Below are 21,565 nucleotides of genomic sequence, written 5' to 3'. Positions count from 1 at the left end.
GTCTGTTATTGAAACATCCCACCAATTAAACAAAAGGAAATGTCAGTGCTTTTAAGCTTATCCAGCGCTCAGGATTGAATGGGACACTGATTTTACAAAAGCCCCAATTTTACACGACATTGAAGTCAGTAGAAATTTACTATTAGTGGCCGCTTTATTCGGTACCTCTTGTATCTAATAAAGAGTCCACTTTGTGTACGTTCTTGGTCTTCTGCTGCTGTAGCCCATCCACTTCAAGATTCGATGTGTTGTGCATTCAGAGATGCTCTTCTGCACACCACGGTTGTAATACATGGTTATTTGAGTTACTGTCACCTTCCTGTCAGTTTGAATTAGTCTGTTCATTCTCCTTGGACCTCTCTCATTAATGAGGCATTTTCACCCACAGAACTGCCACTGTTTCTCACACTGTTTGCTATAAATTCCCGAGAGTATTGTGTGTTTAAAATCCCAGGAGATCAGGAGTTTCTAAGATACTCAACCCACCCCATCTGACACCTGCAATCAATCAATGGTCAAAGTCACCTAGATCAGATTTCTTCCCTGGTCTGATGTTTGGTCAGAATAAGAAATTAACCTCTTGGCCATGTCTGCATGCTTTTAAGCATTTAGCTGCTGCCAAGTGATTGGCTAATTATATAATCTGGTCTGTTTCGGCCCATCTCCACCCCTGTCTCTCCTTGAACTGTAGTCACTATTTGTCCACATTTAACTGAACCAGATGTAGAAATTTGACCTCACTGGCTCTCTGCACACTACACTTATGTGACAAAGACCCAACAGTGATGAAGCCCTGGTGTTATGATGAGTGCCAGCCTGTCCTGAATTTTCTGACTGTCTACATACTGTGTTGGCACATGGCCAAGTGGTTAAAGCGTTTGTCTAGTTATCTGAAGGTCGCTAGTTCGAGCCTTGGCTGAGGTTTGCATGTGTGTCCTTGAGCAAGGCACTTAACTACACAATACTCTGCGATGACACCAGTGCCAAGCCTAATGCCCTTCCCTTGGACAACATCGGTGGCATGGAGAGGGGAGACTTGCAGCTTGGGCAACTGCCGGTCTTCCATAAAAAAACCTTGCCCAGGCTTGCGCCCTGGAAACTTTCCAAGGTGCAAATCCATGGTCTATCGAGACTAATGCAAAGCCTATATCTATGATACTTCTCCAGGTCTTGATACAATACAACTCTGGAGAATGGATGTTGCCTTTGAGAAGCTATGAAGAATTAATATGGTTTATGGATATTTGTTTCATTCCATCTTTAAAATTGAAGCAATAATTTTGTTTTCAAATAGAAAATGTGAAATAAAACATAAAAAGCAATAAGAAATAATTAACATTAAGAAATGGAAAAAAAATCATTAAAAAAGAAATGTCCAAATTTCTGTCTTGTCTCTTAATCCCCATTCAGATCACAGACCTGGACTGGTCTAATCATAGGACTTAAGATGTGATTCCTTCAGCATAATATAGGGAAAACACAGCAAGACTAGGAGCTGCTGCTGGTCTCCTTCTGGAGTCTCATGACAGTTCATAGCGACAAGCGGAATGTCCAGTGTTACTCAGTGAGTCTTGGACTTTTGTATTTGCCCAGTCTCAGAAATCTGTGGCTCAGTGAAACTCCAATGACAAATGCAGCCAGTAAAAAACTAGCCCTTTGATTATATGGGAAATGAAACTAATAGCTTCAGGTTGGAATTGAAAATCTCTGCTCTTTTGAATAAATTTGTTATCTATGGAGATATGAAAGGTGATTGGAGTGTAAAAGCCTTTTTAGGATGAGAAACCTTAAGCACTGATTTGTGCAACAGCATTTTGCTTAAAGTCCTTTAAATTAAATTTCTTGTCATCTTTGACGAGTGGATCGAGACTGTTTTGTCTGCAGTCAGAAAGACATTCGTGATTGAAATGATGGCAGCAAGCGCACATTCTCACAGACATCAGCTAGTTCTCTGGAATGAGTTAATTGCTGTTTTGTGATATGATAGCTTTCTGTGCTGGTTCGTCATGGTCCCTTGTATAGTTTAAATCTGTGGTATGCAAAGCATAAGTATATTATGACAATCACCAGTCATTCAATCACTGCTAAAATCTGCAGTAATTCAGTTCAATTTAATCTGTAAATACTATCAGAAACTGTAAAGATAAATTAACAGAGATTCTCAAAAAGGATTCCCTAAGGAAGTGAGCAGAGAATCCTTTTTGAAAATCTCTATTAATTTATCTTTGCTAAAGTTGAAAGCAAAGCTTTCATCTTCCAGCATCAATAAATGAGATGATAATAAGCTGTGCTGTTAGTAAGATTCCGAGTCCCTTCACCACTGTTCGCAAATATTTCAAAGTTCATAGTGCGTTTATTATCAAAGTACTGTGCCAAAATATTTAGTGCACTGCTGCTGTAAAACAGCAAATTACACAACATATGCCTGATTACACAACAAATTAAATCTGATTCTGATTCTGATCTGCAACAGTGGGCACCAATCTATTAAAATGCGATTTCTAAGTCCATTCCCCAGTGTTTTTCCTCAAAGATCCTGCTTACAATCCACAATTTTGGTTGCCTTAGCAGCTGTTCCTTCTAAATCTTCATATCCAAAGTTGATTATCGTTCTTTGCGAAGATTTTTGGTGAGCTTGAATTGAATTGAATTGACTTTATTTCTTACATCCTTCACATACATGAGGAGTAAAAATCTTTACATTGCGTCTCCATCTGAAAGTGCAATGTGCAAATTATAGTAATTTGTAATAAATAGTATGTACAGTAAGTTACACAACAGGACAGTCAATACAACATAGAAATACTTTTGTGTCAGCATGAATTCATCAGTCTGATGGCCTGGTGGAAGAAGCTGTCCTGGAGCCTACTGGACCTGGCTTTAATGCAATTGTACCGTTTCCCAGATGGTAGCAGCTGGAACAGTTTGTGGTTGGGGTTACTCGGGTCCCCAGTGATCCTTCAGGCCCTTTTTACGCACCTGTCACTGTAGATGGCCTGAATAGTGGGAAGTTTACATCACTGCTGCACCGGTCTGTCCGCACCACTCTCTGTAGAGTCCTGCGATCAAAGAAAGTACAGTTCCCATGCCAGACAGTGATGCAGCCAGTCAGGATGCTCTCAATTGTGCCCCTGTAGAAAGTCCTGTGGATTTGGAGAGTCATGCCGAGCTTCTTCAGCCATCAGAACATTACATGCATGCAAACTATTCTTATTTGGCTGAGGTTGTGAGACTGCTCCGGCTGCTCCAGGTTCCATACCTGTGAGCTTTTCAGCAATTTTCCTCACTGTGCGATGAACGGAGACTGAAGCTATGGGTCTACTTTGGCTGTTCCAGGCTTCTGGTCTATGGAATCCATTTTGCTCTGAATGCCGTTGCTTGCTTTTATTGTTTGCATGATTTGTATTTTTCTTCTCGCTCTCTGCACATTGGGTGTTGGTCTTTTTTTAAAGTTGGGTTCTTTCAGGTTTCTTGTTTTGTGACCGCCTGTAAGCAGACAAATTTCAAGGCTGTATAATGTATACATACTTTGATAATAAATATACTTTGAACTTTGAGAAGATTGGAGATAAATTGGGAATATGTTATGTTTCCCTATCAGAGGGTTAGACACTTTAGTGCAGTTGACAACAGGAAACTGATGTGTGAGTGATTTCCATTGCAAACCAATGCATCTAATCTTATAAGTGTACTAATAGGCATGACTCCGATACCATTCACTGGAAGCTTAACTTTCTAGTATGATGCAATCATGAATAAGACATGCTAGTGGCTCTACCTCATTGAGAGATTGAGGAGTTGTGGTATATGGCTAAAGACTTTTACAAAACTTCAGTAGATGTATGTTAGATAGCATTCTGTCTGGTTACATCACATCCTGGTATAGAGGCTCAAAAGCACGGAATAGCAGGAAACTGCAAAACATTGTAGACTCAGTCATCTCCACCAATGGAGGACACATTCAATAGGCGGCGCTTGAGAAAACAGTATCCATCAGTCAGGACGCTCACCATCCAACACATGTCGTCTTTCCATTGCTACCATTGAGGAGGAGCACAGGCACCTGAAGTCACATGTTCAATGATTTAGAAACAGCTTTAGAAACAATGATTTAGAACCATGAAGCATGAATTGTTCATGAATCTACAAACACTACCTCATTATTCCTTTTTTGCACTATGTATTTATTTTGGGTTCTTTTTGGTAATTTTTGTCTTTGTATTGTACTGCGGCAAAAACTCTGATTTCATATCACTTAAGTCCATAATAATAAATCTCATCCCAACTTTGTATGTGATAAAGGCTCAATAGTAGGAACTGCTGTTTTATTGGGGGGGGCTGTAATTCAAAAAAAAATCTTATACTGAGTCCGTATGGTTGTTTGGTTGAAGACTAAGAATTCAGTTCACTGTTTGAACAAGGATGTGAAATGGGCAAACCTTTGACAAATAGTTCAGGCTCAACGAGTGTCACCAAAACTTGAATTCCAGACCATAATTTATATTTTAATGTTGCCGCAAGAATGTTGTGAATAAGATGGTTACAGCAGTGTGTCTATTCAATAGCTGCTGTGTGTAGAAATTGAATAAATGTTTGATAGAAAAACAAGGATTTCTTTTCTCCCTGGAACTAACTATCCAAACATTCCGTGGTAAATCCTGGAAGTTGAGATATCAGGTTTAGTTTCTGATACTCATAGGGTAATGTCAGTCAGGACTGTGCCTCACTACTTCAGTGAATTGGGGGAAAGGCATATCTCATGCAAACAACTCATAAATAACTATCACTAACACAGAAATATGACACAAATAACAACAGTTCAGTGGGAAAGAGATCAAAATGATCTCTTTTAAGAAATAGGCCTGACTGGTCACCGAATTACAGGAAGGATATTAATAAGGTTGAAAGAGTGCAGAGAAGGTTTACAAGGATGTTGCCGGGACTTGAGAAACTGAGTTTCAGAGAAAGGCTGAATAGGTTAGGACTTTATTCCCTGGGGCGTAGAAGAATGAGGGGAGATTTGATAGAGTATATAAAATTATGATGGGTATAGATAGAGTGAATGCAAGCAGGATTTTCCACTGAGGCTAGGGGAGAAAAAACCAGAGGACATGGGTTGTGAAGGGGGAAAAGTTTAAAAGGAACATTGGGGGGGAGGCTTCTTCACACAGAGAGTGGTGGGAGTGTGGAATGAGCTGCCAGATGAAGTAGTAAATGTGGGCTCCCTTTTAACATTTCAGAAAACAGGTAAATGGATGAGAGATCTGTGGAGGGATATGGTCCAGGTGCCGGTCAATGGGACTAGGCAGAAAAATGGCTCAGCACAGCCAAGAACAGCCAAAAGGCCTGTTTCTGTACTGCAGTTTTTGATGGTTCATTGATTAAGACTAAGGCCCAGGAAAACATAAAACTGTGGATTGAGGTTTTAATTTCCTCATCCTCCAACTTGTGCATTAGTTGACTGTAGAGGTGGGAAATGATTCTGGGTCATTTGCAGTAAAGGACTTTACCCCAAAATTGTACTTTGTGAATTCAATGACTTTTAGAAGAAGGGGATAACGCAAAGACCCTTTTGCAGTACATTCCACTTATATAATATTCACATTTTTATTCCTTTTCCTGGCTCATTAGAAGACATTTGTGAATTGTGTTCTTCAGCTTGAAGAAAGTTACAGCTTCATGTGATTGAGGCATATATATTCAGGTTTGCAGTGATTTAATTCAAATTCATACTAGACTTTTTTGATCACAATTCCAGATTCTTTCTTTCTTTTGTTCTTTCGTGCTTTGCAAAAGTTATAGGGGTGTGTGTGTGTGTGTGTGTGTGTGTGTGTGTGTGTGTGTGTGTGTGTGTGTGTGTGTGTGTGTGTGTGTGTGTGTGTGTGTGTGTGTGTATATATATATATAGGGTGTTTAAGGCTTTTGTACAGTACAGTATTCGTTAATGTGGAGGGGATAGCAAGTTTGTAAAATTGGCGGGAGCAAAGGATGTTGGGAATAGAGAGGATAGAGCACCACAGGATGGGTGTGGGACAGGTGGCAGAGATGGAGTATACACCCTGAGACACTAGGCAAGATCATTTGATTTCAAGCCATTAGTTTATTGATCATTACACAATGTCTCACTGGTGCTGCCTATTTCCTCCCCTCACTTTTCTCCTTTTCCCAACCATGATTCCCCTCTCTCTGCTGCCTTCACACTCAGTCCACAACAGAGACCCCTAAAACAACAAGTTTATCATCACTTACACATGCCATGAAATGTGTTATTATTTTGTGGCAGCAGTACAATACAATATATAAAATTACTACAGCACTGTGCAAAAATCTTAGGCACCCTAGCTATACATGTGCCTTAGACTTTTGCACAGTACTATACTGTAGAGATGCAGCATAGTAACAAGCCTCTCTGGCCTTATAAGCCTGCATTATCCAATTACATCTATGTGACCAATTAAGCTACTAGTCTGTAAGTCTGTAATGTCGGAGGAAATCAGAGTACTTGGAGGAAACTCACATGGTGACAGGGAGAAAGTATATGTTTGTATTTTTCAAGAGATAAATTCTATTGGTGCAGACTCTGGGTGTTTTATTTCTCATTTTATTAATAGATTAAGTCAATACTCTGATGGGCACATCGGAAATGGTCAATTGTCACTGCCTCTGCATTCACCAAACCTCTCCATTTTTCTTAATTTTTATGCGATCTGATGGCTGAATGGCTTTCTCGCTTCAGAGAGCACAGTTTTTTTCTCTCACCCCTAGCCCCACTGCATTAGCAGTACTCTTAGTGCTGGAGGTGATTCGGGTGCTGATCTGTTGCCTCCACAGACTCAATTGCTGATCTGTATGCTCAGGCGAAATTGACTGTGGCATTACTTCTGGCAGAGGAACTGTCTCTGGTGCTGACTCCAGCGAAAGCGCTATCCGTGGTGCTGACCTTTGTGCAAGTGCTATCTCTGATTTTGAATCTTGCTCAGCTGTTGAACATCACTCTATACTTTCACAATCAGTAGCCCCCCTGCTAGCTGGCTTAACAGAACACTTTCATGTGTGAATATAAACAGTGAATGGCAGCAAGAATTTTGGCTGTGAAGTACACTATGGTGAGGTATAATCCACACCTTTCCGAACGTCCACAAATAAACAATTTACAGGAGGGATAATGTACACCAGTTACGTGAGGGAATTGAAATAACCCATCTTTATCACTGTCATCTCCATAGAACTAAATAGAAAGTTTATTCCAGACTGAAAATTGAACTTGATACTTGCAGATGTGAATATTTAAGTGTGGCAAAAGATAATTTACCTACAAAAAGGCAACATAATGCTAATATATATATAGTGTAGGTATTGTTCCATCCAAAGAAAAGATATTTTATTATTTGTTTTTGGTAATAGAAAATCAAACCTGAAATCCTTCATTAAATCCATTCAATAGAAAAGCAAAAAGACTTGGAAAATATATAAACCTGTGTAAGTAACCAAAGTGAAGAACAGAATTTCAAACAATATACTAAAAGGTCTTGCCTGCTTATCCAATTGTTACATCCACTTAGAACAAACAAAATCAGTAAAGAATAAAGGCAGATAACCATGGAAAACTGGATTCAAATCAGATACATGAAGGAGGGAAGGAGGGGGAAATAATTAAAAGGAGTGAAATGAATGGAATAAAAATTATACAAATGAGAAAATTAAATGAATTAGAAAACAAAATTCTACTTTGCATAGGAAAAACTACCTGAGATTGTTTTTTAAATTCCTGATATAAAAACAGAAGTTAGGACATCTAATTTTTGAGTGGCTGAAGAAGGATTTATGTCCCATGATTAATAAGGAGACAGAAAATGGAAAGATGCTTGATCTGTTTTATAAAACTTTCAAAACCAGAATCTGGACCAGAATCAGTGTTATTATCACTGATTTAGTATATGAAATGAAATTTGTTGTTTTGTGGCATCAGTACAGTGAAAAGACATAAAATAACTAAACATTACAAAAGAAATAAAGTTCAAAGAAGGAGTAATGAGATAGTATTCATGACCCATTCAGAAATCTGGCAGAGAGGAAGAAGTTTTTTATGAATCATCGAGTATGGGTTTTCTTGGTATACTTGACAAGTGCAGTAAATGAAGCAGCAGGTTGTAGTTGGCCATAATGATCTGTAACACTGGCAGTAAAATATTTAAAACTTCATCTAGAATTAGGGTTCCACAAAAATGGCTATTTTATATGGAAGTCCGAGACATATTGATTGAATAATTTACCAGTGTATGAAACAACAGACCACAAAGGTATAAATATAGAAAATTGAATTGAGTAGAGATTTAGGGGCAGTGGGCTGAGTGAGGGATGTGAAATTTAAAAAAATCTAAAGATGTAAGGAAGCAAAGTGAATGAAAGGAGTGAAAGTGAAGTTAATAAGAATTGCACAAATGAAAAATTGTAAAATAAAATGAGTAGGAGAAAATCCTCCTACTCTGATTACTTTCAAATCAGCCCTACCAGAACAGCAGATGACACTCAGCTTTGGAGTCAGTCTTCATTAATTACATCATTGTACCTTTATCTCATCACAAAACACTGGAAGTTTCAGGAGCACAAACACTTGAAGTTTGAGGGGAGATCACAAGACAATGATAGCTTGAGAAGTTATTTGGATTTGTAGAAAACTGCTGCCACAAACTACCAATTTCACATTATATGCATCAGTGACAATAAATACTGATTCTTGTTCAGGGACCAGAGGAAGGTGTGAGCAAGATATTCTTTCCAGTGTAAATGGTTATGATCAGAAATTCAAAGCTTCATGGGACTGGGAATACTGTTAATCAGGGTTATAAAAGAAAACTGGATTGGTAACTGAGAGAAAATAATTTGCATCCTTTTATAGAAAGAGGGGTCAATGAGATTGGATGAATATGAAGCTGTATGTTTTAAAATGATTTCCTGTAAAACTGTGATTGTTCTGATTCTATAATTCTAGTTTTAACTTTGTTATATATTAACAAATATTATATTAATAATTTGGATGTTGGAACTGATGGCTTTGTGGCCAAGTTTCTGAATGATACAAAATAGGTGGAGGGGCAGGTATTCTGAGGAAGCAGGGCATCTGCAGATGGACTTGGACAGATTAAGAGAATGAACAAAGAAGTAGCAGATGGAATACAGTGCAGGAAAATATATGGTCATGCACTTTGGTCGAAGGAATAAGGACACAGACTATTTTCTAAATGAGGAGCAAGTTTGGAAATTGTAAGTGAAAAGGCACTTGAGGGTCCTAGTGCAGGATTTCATAAAGGTTAACTTGCATGTTGAATCAGTAATAAAGAAGGCAAATCCAGTGTCAGCATTCATTTCATGGACTAGACTATCAAAGAAAGAAAGTAATGTTGAAGCTTTATAAGGCCACATTTGGAGTATTATGAGCAGTTTGAGCCTCATATTTAAGAAAGGATGTGCTGGCAGTGTAGAGAATCCAAAGGAGGGTTACAAGAAAGATCCTGGCAATGAAATGGTTAATGTTTGAGGAGCTATGGCTCTGGGCCTGTACTCATTTAGAAGAGTGGGAGGGGGGGATCGCACTGAAACTTAACGAATATTGAATGGCCTTTATAGAGTGGACATTGAGAGGATGTTTCCATCAGTGGAAAAACTTGGGACCAGAAGGCACAGCCTCAAATGGAAGGATGTACCTTTGTAACAGATATTAGTGGGAATTTCTTTAGCCAGAGGGTGAGGAATCTTACCATAGATGGCTGTGGAAGCCAAGGAATTAGGTATATTTAAAACAGAGATTCATAGGGCCTTGATTAGTATGGGTATCTAAGGCTATGGGAAAAAGACAGGAGAATGGGATTGAAGGGAAAAATAAATCAGCCATGATGAAATGCCCTGTCGAAGGGTCTTGGCCTAGAATGTTGACTGTACTCTTTTCCATAGACGCTGCCTGGCCTGCTGAGTTCTTCCAGCATCTTGTGTGTGTTGCGAATTCTGCTCCTTGTCTTAGGGTCTTTAAGAAACAATGAAGAGTAGATACCAATAAACACATTACAGAGTTGTGCTTCATTGACCTGTATCCTTTACAATCATTTTATAAAAAATCTGGCTTAATATAATCACTTTGAATAGAAACCTATCCAAAACTCTTTCCCATGACTTGCATTTTCTTTTATTCAAACTTTAGTCCTCTCTGCCATTCTTCATAATGGATTAGAAGACTAGGGGCGTACAGTGAAAGGAACATTTTCTGGGAGGAGGAAAACATACTGTCCTGATCATACAGTGAAACATTACAACACAAACAATGGATGCAAAGTTTTATCTGTGATAATTCACTTGTAGATTCTGATCTAACTGAATAGTGTCCTCCAGGATGATAGTGTTGATGAGTGCGATGAAATCATCATTCTGATTGAGAGTTATTTGCTCAGCTGACTGGAATTAGTTACTGATAAGGCTTAATGTTGAATTGGAGAAGCAAACAACAAATTCTAATTTACCAATATGGAATGACAATGCATGATAATGACTTCCATTGAGACTTCTGAACAATAAGATCATAAATCTATACTCTCAGGATATAAATTTCACTCTGTCAGGAAATGCAGGGGAGGCTTGACCCAGACACAGTGCAACAGAGACAAGTTAACAGTGAATGATCATTTTAATCATAAACTGCAAAATAACAAGTCATGAGAGGCCAGAAAACAAGAGATAATTGATACTTAGCATGACAAGGTAACAAGGAACAACTGGTTCATATGATTGAACAAGGATAGTGGATGACATCAGAGTTTAACTAGGTTGCAGGTAATGAGTTAGAAATGAATGCAGGTGATCCCTGTTGGCTGGGTGGAGACTGGGAGGAGCCTGAATTTTCAGGCCTAACAGAAACACCCCCCCCCCCCACAGCTAGCTCCTGGTGGCCCAACACAATCTGTATGGATCCAAGGTGTAACTGGAATCTGGAATGCACTCATTATATCTCCTACTGGCAACCCAGTCAACCAAGTACTGCACATCCTGTCAATGATGACATGAATCTATCAACCAGAGAACCATCTACAATGGACCATCTTCCACCATCCTTTATTCTGGAGGGTTGAGTGCTCCAGGGACAGCAAGCTTAAGGCCGGACACATGGAAGGTAGGTGTGATCCTGAAGGATGGTGGTAGCCAGAGATGGTAATTTTAAGGGGACCATTGAACTGGGTTGAAAGCTTTCAGGAGTCCATGCACACTACAGATCTCAGGTCCCCTAACTGGAGTAGTCTGGTTGGGTGTTGTTGGCAGTTGGCCTGGTACTATTTGATGCAGTTGGTGGGTAGGATGGCTCTCCATGCCATCTGCCAAGCATTCTGGTACTGGTAAACCAGGGATATGGTGGACGGGACTTCCACTGTTGCTCCTTTGTAGCAAACAACAGGGATGGTATCCACAAAATACTTCAAAGGGCAACATACCTGTGGTAGAGGAGGTGGGTAGATTGTGTCACAGCTTAGCCCAGTCCAGATACCCCTTCCATATGGAAGGGTTAGAGACAGCAAAGCAGTGCAGAAACTTCTCCTCTTGCTGACCAGCTCTTTCAGACTGTCCATTAGTCTGTGGATGATAGTCAGACAAACTCACTGAGGTGCAGAGGTGGGACCGGAAGGTTTGCCAGAAGCAGGAGACAAATTGTGCGGCCTGGTCTGACACAATGTCCTCAGAGAAGCTATAGAAGATTACATGCTCGAGAACCGGGTCCACCATCTCAATAGCAGATGGAATTTTATTGAAAGCAATAAAATGGGTTGCCTTGAAGAACCAGTCCACCACTGTCATGGTCACCATAGCCCCTTCAGAAAGTGGCAAACTCATGATGAAATCCAAGGTGATGTGGAACCATAGGTGTCAAGGGTCTTCTGGAGGCCAAAGGGTTGCTGGTTGGAGGACTTGGACTGGGCGTGCAGTAACAAACTGAAGTACTTCTTTGATCTTGGCTATCCACCAGAACCAGCATTGCGGAAATTCCTGAGTCCATCATGCACCTAGGTGGCCGGAGAGGGTTGAGGAGTGGGCCCACTGGAGTGCTTCAGAGTTCACGGCCACCAGCATGCACATGTGGTTGTCAGATGTGTCAGCTGGGGCAGGATCATGCTGTAGGGCCTGTTGGATCCGGTTGTCAAGATCCGAGACAGTCAGTGAGGATGGAATGAGGTGCTTGTGGCCAAACTCTGTTACAGCTGGGTTGAACTGTTGCTAAAGGCCGGCTGCTTTAGTGTTCTCAAGGCCAGGCTGATAGGAGATTGGTGAGGCGAAATTGCTCAATTGAGAGGGCCCAGTGAGCCTGGCATGGGTTGATTTGGCTGGTCTGTTGTTTATATGGTCAGTCCAGATCAGAAAGTTTCCCAGCAGCAAATGTCGCCATTCCTCCAAGACCTATATGATGGCAGGTTTCTCCCTGTCTCCTACTCCTTAATGGCACTGTGTAGAGTTGAACTTACACTAAAAGGAAGCACAAGGCTGTGTCTTCCTGTCTGGTCTTCACTCGGAGCGGATGGCCACAGTGCCCACGTCAGATGCACCTACCTCTACCACAAAAGGATCGAAAGGTGTTCAGATGGCAGAGAATGGGACAGTGCCAGTAGGCAAATTGGAGAAGATCCAAATTGCTTCCCAGGTAAGAGTTGATGTGCTTCATTAGTAACCCCTCAAAGAACATCATCATGGTCAATGTAAGTGCTACTGGACGAGAATAATTGTGGAAGGTAGCAACATTCTTCTTATAAGCTTGTGTAATTGAAGCCTATTTGAAGTAAGTGGTACCTTAAGCTGCCAAAGTGAGAGGTTGAAGACATCGGCGAGCACTCCAGCCAGTTGATCAGCACAGGTCTTTGATACTTGGCCAGGTATCCCATCTGGGCCAGATGCTTTCTGTGAGTTCACCCTCCTGAAGGACACTCTCACGTTGGACTCAGAGACTGAAATTACAGGATCATTGGAGTCTGAGGGAGCTTGAGAAGGTTTCTCCATGTTTTGGTGGTTAAAGTTAGCATAGAAGGCTTTGAGCTCATCTTGGAGCGAAGCCTTCTTGTCACCTATATCATTTGGTTTTACTTTGTAAGAGGTGATAGCGTTTAGGACACATATTCTGGGGGGGATAAATAATCACTGCCATAAATAGCCTGCAATTTCCCTTTCACAGTTGAACTTTTGAACCGTCTGTATGACCTGCCATTTTTGCGGTGTGAACTGAAGTCCCAAAGGTGTAGGATGGTTGTGGCATGGCTTGTACAGGCTGAATTGAGGTGGTGGGTCCTGGGCCAGACAGTGAGGAATGACCCAATATTTGGCCATTACTGGAGTGGGCTTGGAGCCAATTCGGAATGGCAGATCCAAGGTGAGTCAAGGCGGTGCGTTCCAAGAACAAGGAACAAGCCGATTTTGGATTGATAGGAGGGCAAGATTGGAAGGGTTAGGCATGGGCCAAATGGAGGTGGCAAGGCCCAGGCCTGAGAGCATATTGAAGCACGACCGGATGTTTGGCCAATTTAAGTGCCAGGTCAGATTGGACAAAAATAATCAGTGTGTCATTGCTGGAGGTAAGGAACAGGCGGGTGTTCTGTTTACTGCTCAGCCAGCTTGCTTGTCTCTGTGCTGAGTTAAGGCTGTGGCCTGCATATACCGGGCTCCTGCACTGGCTGCAGTGTTGGCTTTTATGAACTAGTTCTGAATTGGCCTATTTTTAATTGTTTACACTACTTGTTTTTTTTTTGCACATTGGGTGTTTGAGCCTTTTTTAATGGATTCCATCAGATCTCTTTGTTTTGCGGCTGCCTGTGAGGCGATGAAACTTAATCTTATATATACTACAAATACTCGGGTAATAAATGTACTTTGAATTTTTGAACTTTGAATTTCCCACTGAGAAACAAAAAAGCAGTACAATGAATGAGGTTTTTTTTTAATGGAACTGGTGCGTGCGAGGAAGTGGTCCTCTCATTTCCCCACTGATTAGCAATCATTACTGTTTGGCAACTTATGGAATTAACACAATGAGAATTACAGCACCGTTGCCAAAATGTTATTATTTTCATCGGCAGTTTCGCATCTGTACTGTCCCTCCAGCCTCCTGTGAGGAACATCATCTGAAAATGCCGTAATATTTTCAGAACGAAAGCCATCGTGTACATGGTGACACAGTGCTCTCCATTCTTATGTAATTCAAGGAATTCTGGGAGAAGAGATCCTCAGATACCTGGAGTAAAACAGCAAGCCCAGTGTGGATATTTCCAACAACTGCCGTTTAAAACAACAGTTATAATCTTATTAAAAGCTGGAAATGAAAGAGGCGTGCGATCTTCCCAAGAAGTTCAGAATAGTGTCTGATTAAATGATGTCAATACTATGATACAAAATGGGACTGTACTCAGCATTACTTGTCACTTTAGTAAATGTACGTATAAGAAATAGAAAGAGGATATTTGGCTGCTTGAGCCTGTTCTGCTCATTCAAATGTATCAGGGATTATCTTACCTTTGCCTTTGTTCATTTTTCTACCCACTTCTGACAACCTTTGACTCCCTCTGATCCAATAATCCGGCTAGCTCAGCCTTTAATATATTCAGCGAGTCTCCATTGCAAAGGGTGGAGAGTCTCTGGAAATCTCCACCCCAAGGCTGGATCACTGATGAATGTTTAGAGTATGGGCTCAAAATTTGTAAAGATCAGGGAATTAGGTTTTATGGAAAAAGGAGAATGAAACCTGAGGCAAATTAGCCATTATCATATTGAATTTTGGGGCCAAGTGGGACTATAGCTTCTCCTAATTTTATGTGTTCTTGTGCATTCAAAGCTCTTTGAGGTAGAGAAATCAAACATTCTCAATACTTTAAGAATATAAATTACTGCTCATTCCAGTCTTATTTTGAGAATACTTTTAGATTCCATTCTCTGATAGAAAATATTGTTATTGTATCTGCTCTGCCAAGCTCTCCCTGCTCTTACAATCCAATACAGGAATTGCATCTTATCTTGAGAGTAGTTATCCAAGGACCTAAAGGGGCAGAATGCCATTTAAAACAACTGCTGGCAGTATCTTTTGAACTAAGTAGCAGCAGTGGCTACGTAAAGGGATGTCCATCATTTCAATTTCACCTCCTGAATCTCTTTCCCAAAGGAGACTTTCACGGTAGTTAGTAAAGAGTTCACTGGCACTCAGTTTTATTCTTAAATATTTATTGGCGTCACTTATTCTGAAAATTGAAAGTGAGCATCACCAAGTAATTCTGCACAATGGACAACTTCTCAGAGTCAGCAGGAGGACTGGAGTATTTGGCCATCGGTCTCTGTTATAGGCTTCCATAGTTTGGATAGGCATGGAAAGGGAACAAGAAGCCTTTTGGAGCAGTAAAGAGGAACAGGTAAGAAGGATGATGTAGTAATTTACCACAAAAAGATGTTCCTCTTCCTCTGGAACACCTCCACCAGGGTCTTAAATACTGCATCTGGGAATCTGTTCAGATTCTCCCTCTTTCACTGCTGTGTATTGCAATGTGCCAACAGGAACTCTCCACATATCTTCAGTGGAAATGAATGTGAAGGGTCCATGTACACTACATGAAAATCACATCTAATCAGCATCCAAGTGTTAAACATGAGCCTGCTTTAGCACCTCACTTTGTGCAATCAGCAGTTTGCAACAAAATTCTTTGCTAAACACGCAAACACATTTGTCTTATTAACACAGCACTCTCTTAGTGCCCGTTTTTTCATGTTATTGACCAAAATAAATCACTGCGAATGTCAATATTTTATGGGAAGGCATTTTGATCTACGTTACTCATGCCAAACTCTTGGCATCCAGTTATGTTCATCTTGGACATCTGGTTCTGATGCCGAGTCGTGGGAGGTGGGTATAATCAGCAGCTGATGTTTTTATACTTGTTTCACACTGGGAAACAAAGATGAATTCTTTTGCCCATTGATCACAGATATCCTGTCTCTTAAAGTAATGGTAAATCTACAAGGGAAGGGAAACTGCCTTGGAAGATTTGACTTGTGTACCTTTAGAAATTATTGGTTTAAACCAAACAGTTGGATTTATGTTCGTCATTCCTTCTAAGAGGGAGATCTTCCAGATCATCTGGGAAATGCAGAAGCATGTGGTGGCCTTGTTGTAGAGAAAACATATTATGCACAGATGCTGTTGTATTCTGGAGAGTGTGAATGCGTAGAAGTGTGATAGAAACAACTGAGAAGAAAAGGACCCCCACATGAACTGAGTCAATTATATGACTTGTCAGTAGGGAACTACCCTATCACACCTTTCAGACTCGTCGTCAGTGTGTCTGGTATTGAAGCAGCTGTGATAACATTGAACACACCGGATCCAAGGGACTTGGGTAACTGCTACGATGAGTCATTGGCTCAGCGTGGTGAGTGCATTCTTGGATGCTAAGCCTGAGGGTGCCAATGTTCTGATATAATTATTTTAAATCTGTGAAATGATTTTTAATCGCTAGTTTTGTATTTAGGATGTTCAGCTATTTGTATGTCTGTGGTCTGCCAGTTTGGATAATTAATTAGTAACCTTTCACACAATTATGAAAATTCTGAAAATGATTTAATTGATTAATATGCAAGACTGAACCAACTCCAATAGCTAATTAATTAGGGAAATTGAAATGTATTAAAATGTGTTAGCACCTATGAGTTGGAACGCGAGTTAATTTGTGCCTTCATTTATGCGTGAATATGTTTACTGCAAGGAGCCTAGAAGGTTGTCAAAAGGAGTTTAGAGTGATGGGGGCGCTATCTGTAAATCTTCCAGCCCCTTTCTCTGCTACACTGTCTGATATCTGTTTGAAATCAGATATATTTCAGATTGTTAGTCCTTCTCTGCAAGCATACATAACTCTCCACAATAAACAAACAATGTCATTATGTCACCAGACCTGCAAGTGGAACTTCAGCCAAGAATCTAAAGCCTCCGTTTAAAAGCATCCCATTTTAAATCTGAGCAGCACAAATTCGGAGTGATGAAAAGGAATCTGAATTCAAAGAGACCATAGTGCTGAATAAAATAACCTTAAAAATAATGAATCTGTCAGTAACTATGGAAAGCTTGAGGTGAAGGCATTTGGAAAATAGCTTGCTGGAGGATAGCACTCAGACTTCTAGTATTTTTAACTAATATGATTAACTGGGCTATGGTAACCAGGTGAGAACAAGCTCACTGATGTTATAAATACAGAGAGACACCAAAGAGAATGATTCAGTCAAAGTCTGTGGAAGGATTTTGATTTATAAGGTCAAGAACAGCTTAACTGTAATCCCTGCCATACCACCCAGCTCTAATCCTTGTCGCTTCTTCACCATTCCCTCCGACCTTGCCCTCTCTGAAGTGAAATGTTCTGTCCTCAGCAGCAACCTTACCTTTGTTCCACCTTTGATTACACCTCAGTGAGTTCCATGCTCACCATGAGCTCTTCTTCCACTGCCTCCGTCTCTGAGCCCACTTCTTTGGCAAGGTCTCCCCACCCTGCACTGATGACCCCTTCTCCCATCTCCAACCTTTCTTGTCTTCTTGGACTTCCCGCTCTGAGTTTCTGCTTGCTCTGCATCTCCTCATCTCTACTTGGCAATGAGACATCAACCATCTTGAATTCAGCAGCCTTCTTTCCTCTTCAAATCTTACTCCCTCTGAATGCACTGCCCTCCACTCTCTCCACTCCAATCTCACATCACCATTTATTTCACAGATAAAGAGGGATTGCTGTAGTCTGGTGGACTGACCTCTACCTCACTGGGGCCAGGTGATGACTTCCACCTTCTCTTACCTACCCCTTGAGAAGGACCACATACAGGATCATCAGGACATTGCTTCCAACACCATCACTAACCCATCAAATCTGGGGATCTCCCACACAATGCCATCAGCCTCCCTTGCCCCACACTTCTTGTTTCTACCTCCTACCCAAGATCCACAAACCAGACTACTGGGATAGGCCTATTGTTTCTGCCTGTCCCAGCCCTACCAAGCTTGTGTCCACTTACCTCAAGTCTATTTTTATTCCCCTTGGTTCTGTTCCTTCCCACCAAAATCCATGACACTTCTCATGCTCTCAATCTCCTTTAACGACTTTCAATTCCCTAGCCCTGTTTGCCTCATTTTCACCCTCCATGTCCAGTCTCTACACACTTCTGTCCCCCATCAAAAAGATCTTAAAGCTCTTTGCCTCTTTCTCGACAACAGACCCAATCAGTAACCCTCCTCCATCTGGTACCCGTACTCAACAATTTCTTTTTCGACTCCTTCTGCTGTCTGCGCACTCAAGGTGTTTCAATGGGCACTTGCAAGACCCCCAGTTATGCCTGCTTTTCCATTGGCTATGCAGAACAGTTGATGTTTTCAAGCCTTCCCTGGTAATGCTCCACAACTTTTTCTGTGCTACATTGACAACTACATTGGTGCTGCTTCAAGAAATTGTCAATTCCATCAACTATGCCTTCAGCTTCCACCCTGCCATTAAATTCCGTGGCCCATTTCTGACACCTCCCTCCCCTTTCTCAATCTCGCTGTCGCCATCTCTGGAGATAAACTGTCTACTGATTTAATTTATAAAACTACTGACTCCCACAGCTATCTTGCCTGTTTCCTGTTTTTAAAAAAAAAATGCCGTTCCCTTTTCTCAGTTCCTTTGCCCCCACCGCATCTTTCCCAGGATGAGGCTTTCTTTTCTAGGACATCCTCCTTCAAAGAATATGGTTTCCCTTCCTCCACTATTAACACTGTCCTCTTCCTTGACTCCTCCATCTTTTGAACATCTGCCCTTCCCCTACCTTCCCACAACTTTAACAGGGATAGAGTTCTTCTTGCTCTTACCTACAACCCCATGAGCCTCCACATCATCGAGCACATTCTCTGCAACTTCTGCTACCTTCAACGGGACGCTACCACCAAACAGAACATTCCCTCCCACCCCAACTTGGCACTTTCCCTCCATGATACCCTTATCCATTTGCCCCTCCCCACTAATCTCCCTCCTTGCAATGCCCCTGCAAGTGGAAGGAGTGCTATAGCTGCCCATTCACCTCCTCCCTCACTTTCTTTCAGGGCCCCAAACAGTTCTTCCAGGTGAAGCAACACTTTGCCTGCAAACTGTTGGGGTCGTCTACTGTATCCAGTGCTCCCAATGTGACCTCCGCTAAACTGGTGAGACCCAACGTAGGTGGAGCACTGCTTGTCAAGCAACTTTTCTACATCTGGAAAAAGCAGGATTTTCTAGTGGCTAACAATTTTAATTCCAATTCCCCTTCTGACATCTCTGTCCATGGCTGCTTCTAATGTCACAATGAGGCCACTCTCAGATTGGAGGAGAAACAACTCATAATCTGTTTAGATAGCTTCCAACTTGATGTCTTGAACATCAATTTCTCCAACCTCAGGTAAATTTCCCACTCTCCGTTCCCTCTTCCTCATTTCCCTTCTCTGGACCCCTCTTACCTCTTCTCACCTGCCAATTAGCTCCACCTGGTGTCCCTCCTATTTTTCCCATGATCCACTCTCCCCTCCTATCAGATTACTTCTCCAGTCCTTTACCTTTTCCGCCTATCAGATCGCAACTTCTTACTTCATCCTCCCACCCCCACCCACCTGATTTTCTCTATTACCTTCCAGCTTGTGGTTCTTCCCCTCTCCCACCTTTTTCTAGCCCTTTCCCCCCTTCTTTCCAGCCTTAATGAAGGGGCTTGGCCTGGAGTGTCGACCATTAACTCACTTCCTTTGATGCTGCCTGGCCAGCTGAGTTCCTTCAGCATTTTGTATGTGCAGCTTAAAGATTAGATTCTTCATTATAGATGCAGAACAAATTTAATTGGCAATTATGTCAATTGCAAATCAACATTTAGAAGTGGAATGTATTGCACATTGGTCAAGAAAATGTAAGTTATCCTTTCATAGTTGATGGGGAAAGAAAGCAATGATAGTGCATTAATTCACTGAAGTGCTTTCAAAGAAGGCAAATTGGGCATAAGCATGTACAAGGCTTACAGCTGAAGAGAATTATTTTACAGATGCTGGGGACCTAAGAGACATGTTAAGGTGGTTGAAGGAATCTCAAATACGGTGATGGTTGAAGGCGTTAATGCAGTGGTAGCAAGAATTAACTGCCACAGTAATTCATCCCCTGAAGAACAGTTGTACACAATTTTTACCTAATGTCTGGGGAAAAGCAGAGAGGTCTAACATGAGCCTGTAAATAATGGTGAGGAATCTGAAATGGATGCAGTGAGACGATAAAGAGGCAGTGCCTGGAAAAGCAAAAACCCAAAGCTGTTGTAATTCTGAAGTAAAAGAGCTGAACATGCTGGAAACACTCAGCAGGTCAGGCCACATCTGCAGAAAGAGCAAGAATAAAGATCATCAATGGGTTCAATGAACTTCCTCAAAATTGAGGAAAGAAAAACAGTTTGAACTAAGTTGCAGAGAGGGTGAGAGAAGGATGGAGAAGGGCAAAGGGTCTCATCAATAGATGAGGCTTGGGTTACCACAGATTCATCTTATTTTTGGGGGGGGTTATTGGGGGCAATTGAGATTAATTGAGAATGATGACAATATCAATTTAAAAAATCAGCTAAAACACAGAATATGAAACACAAAATCAAAAGGCATATTTCACTTCAGTTCATCTCAGTGTTCATTATCTGCAGATGGCCCTGATTCAAAAATCCCCCAAAAGTATTAACAAAAAGGGAGTGACCAGAACTAGAACACATCATAAACCTGAATTAGAGTCCAAATGTACATTTAATCCACATTGATTAAATCTCGTTCCAGCATCGAGGGAGAGGGATCACTTGAATTCAAGTACCTTCCCTCAAGCAAGAGAGTGCAAGACAGACAAACACACACACACCCTCCCCCCCCCCCCCAAGCAGCAGCAAGAAAGAAGCTTGTTGACGGTGCTGAACACTCACTTGCCCTCTGCACGTGCTTCGATTATTACAATCTTTCTCTGTACTTTAATCAATGTAGAAAGCATGTTGGTAAACATAGCAGTGTACAAGTCAACAGAGATGTGTTCAAAGTTCAAAATACAGATAGGTCACCATATACCACTCTGAGATTAATTTTCTTGTGGGCATTCACAGTAGATTCCAAGAAATACAACAGTCAAAGAGAGACTACAAACAAAAATGAATAAATAATGAACACCTAAACAAAGGCAAACTGTGCAAATACAAAAAAACAATAAAAAATGAATGAATAATATTGAAAATGAGTTGTCTGATCATTGAAAATGGGTCTGTACGTTGTGTGATCAGTTCAGAGTTGAGGTGACTGCAGCTATCCATATAGGTTCAGGAGCCTATTTGTTGAAAGGCCCCTGAACCTGGTGATGTAGCACTTAAGGCTCCGGTACCATGAACTCTGTTAAGACATGATAACTACTGCCAGACCCCACTCAGAGATAATTTCATTCCAGCAAATGAACTATAAATAAAGATTAGAGAGGGTGTAGAGGGAATCCAGATGTAAGGTCGATGTGTAATGAAGGCAGCCTGAAGC

General features: G+C 41.1%; 1 long non-coding RNA gene across 1 annotated transcript in view; it reads right to left on the bottom strand.

Annotated features, from left to right (window-relative positions):
• Nucleotides 1–2,564: 2,564 nt before the first annotated feature.
• The window catches only part of LOC132382543 (uncharacterized), a 70,215-nt gene continuing 51,214 nt past the window's right edge, over nucleotides 2,565–21,565 (bottom strand). The window contains exon 3 of the long non-coding RNA XR_009508385.1: nucleotides 2,565–3,486. This is a non-coding gene — a long non-coding RNA (uncharacterized LOC132382543). The remainder of the gene's footprint in view (nucleotides 3,487–21,565) is intronic.

This window comes from Hypanus sabinus, chromosome 28 (genome assembly GCF_030144855.1).
Source record: "Hypanus sabinus isolate sHypSab1 chromosome 28, sHypSab1.hap1, whole genome shotgun sequence".
NCBI lineage: Eukaryota > Metazoa > Chordata > Chondrichthyes > Myliobatiformes > Dasyatidae > Hypanus > Hypanus sabinus.
Note: the sequence above shows the minus strand (reverse complement) of the source record. Positions and strands in the feature narration are given on the sequence as shown.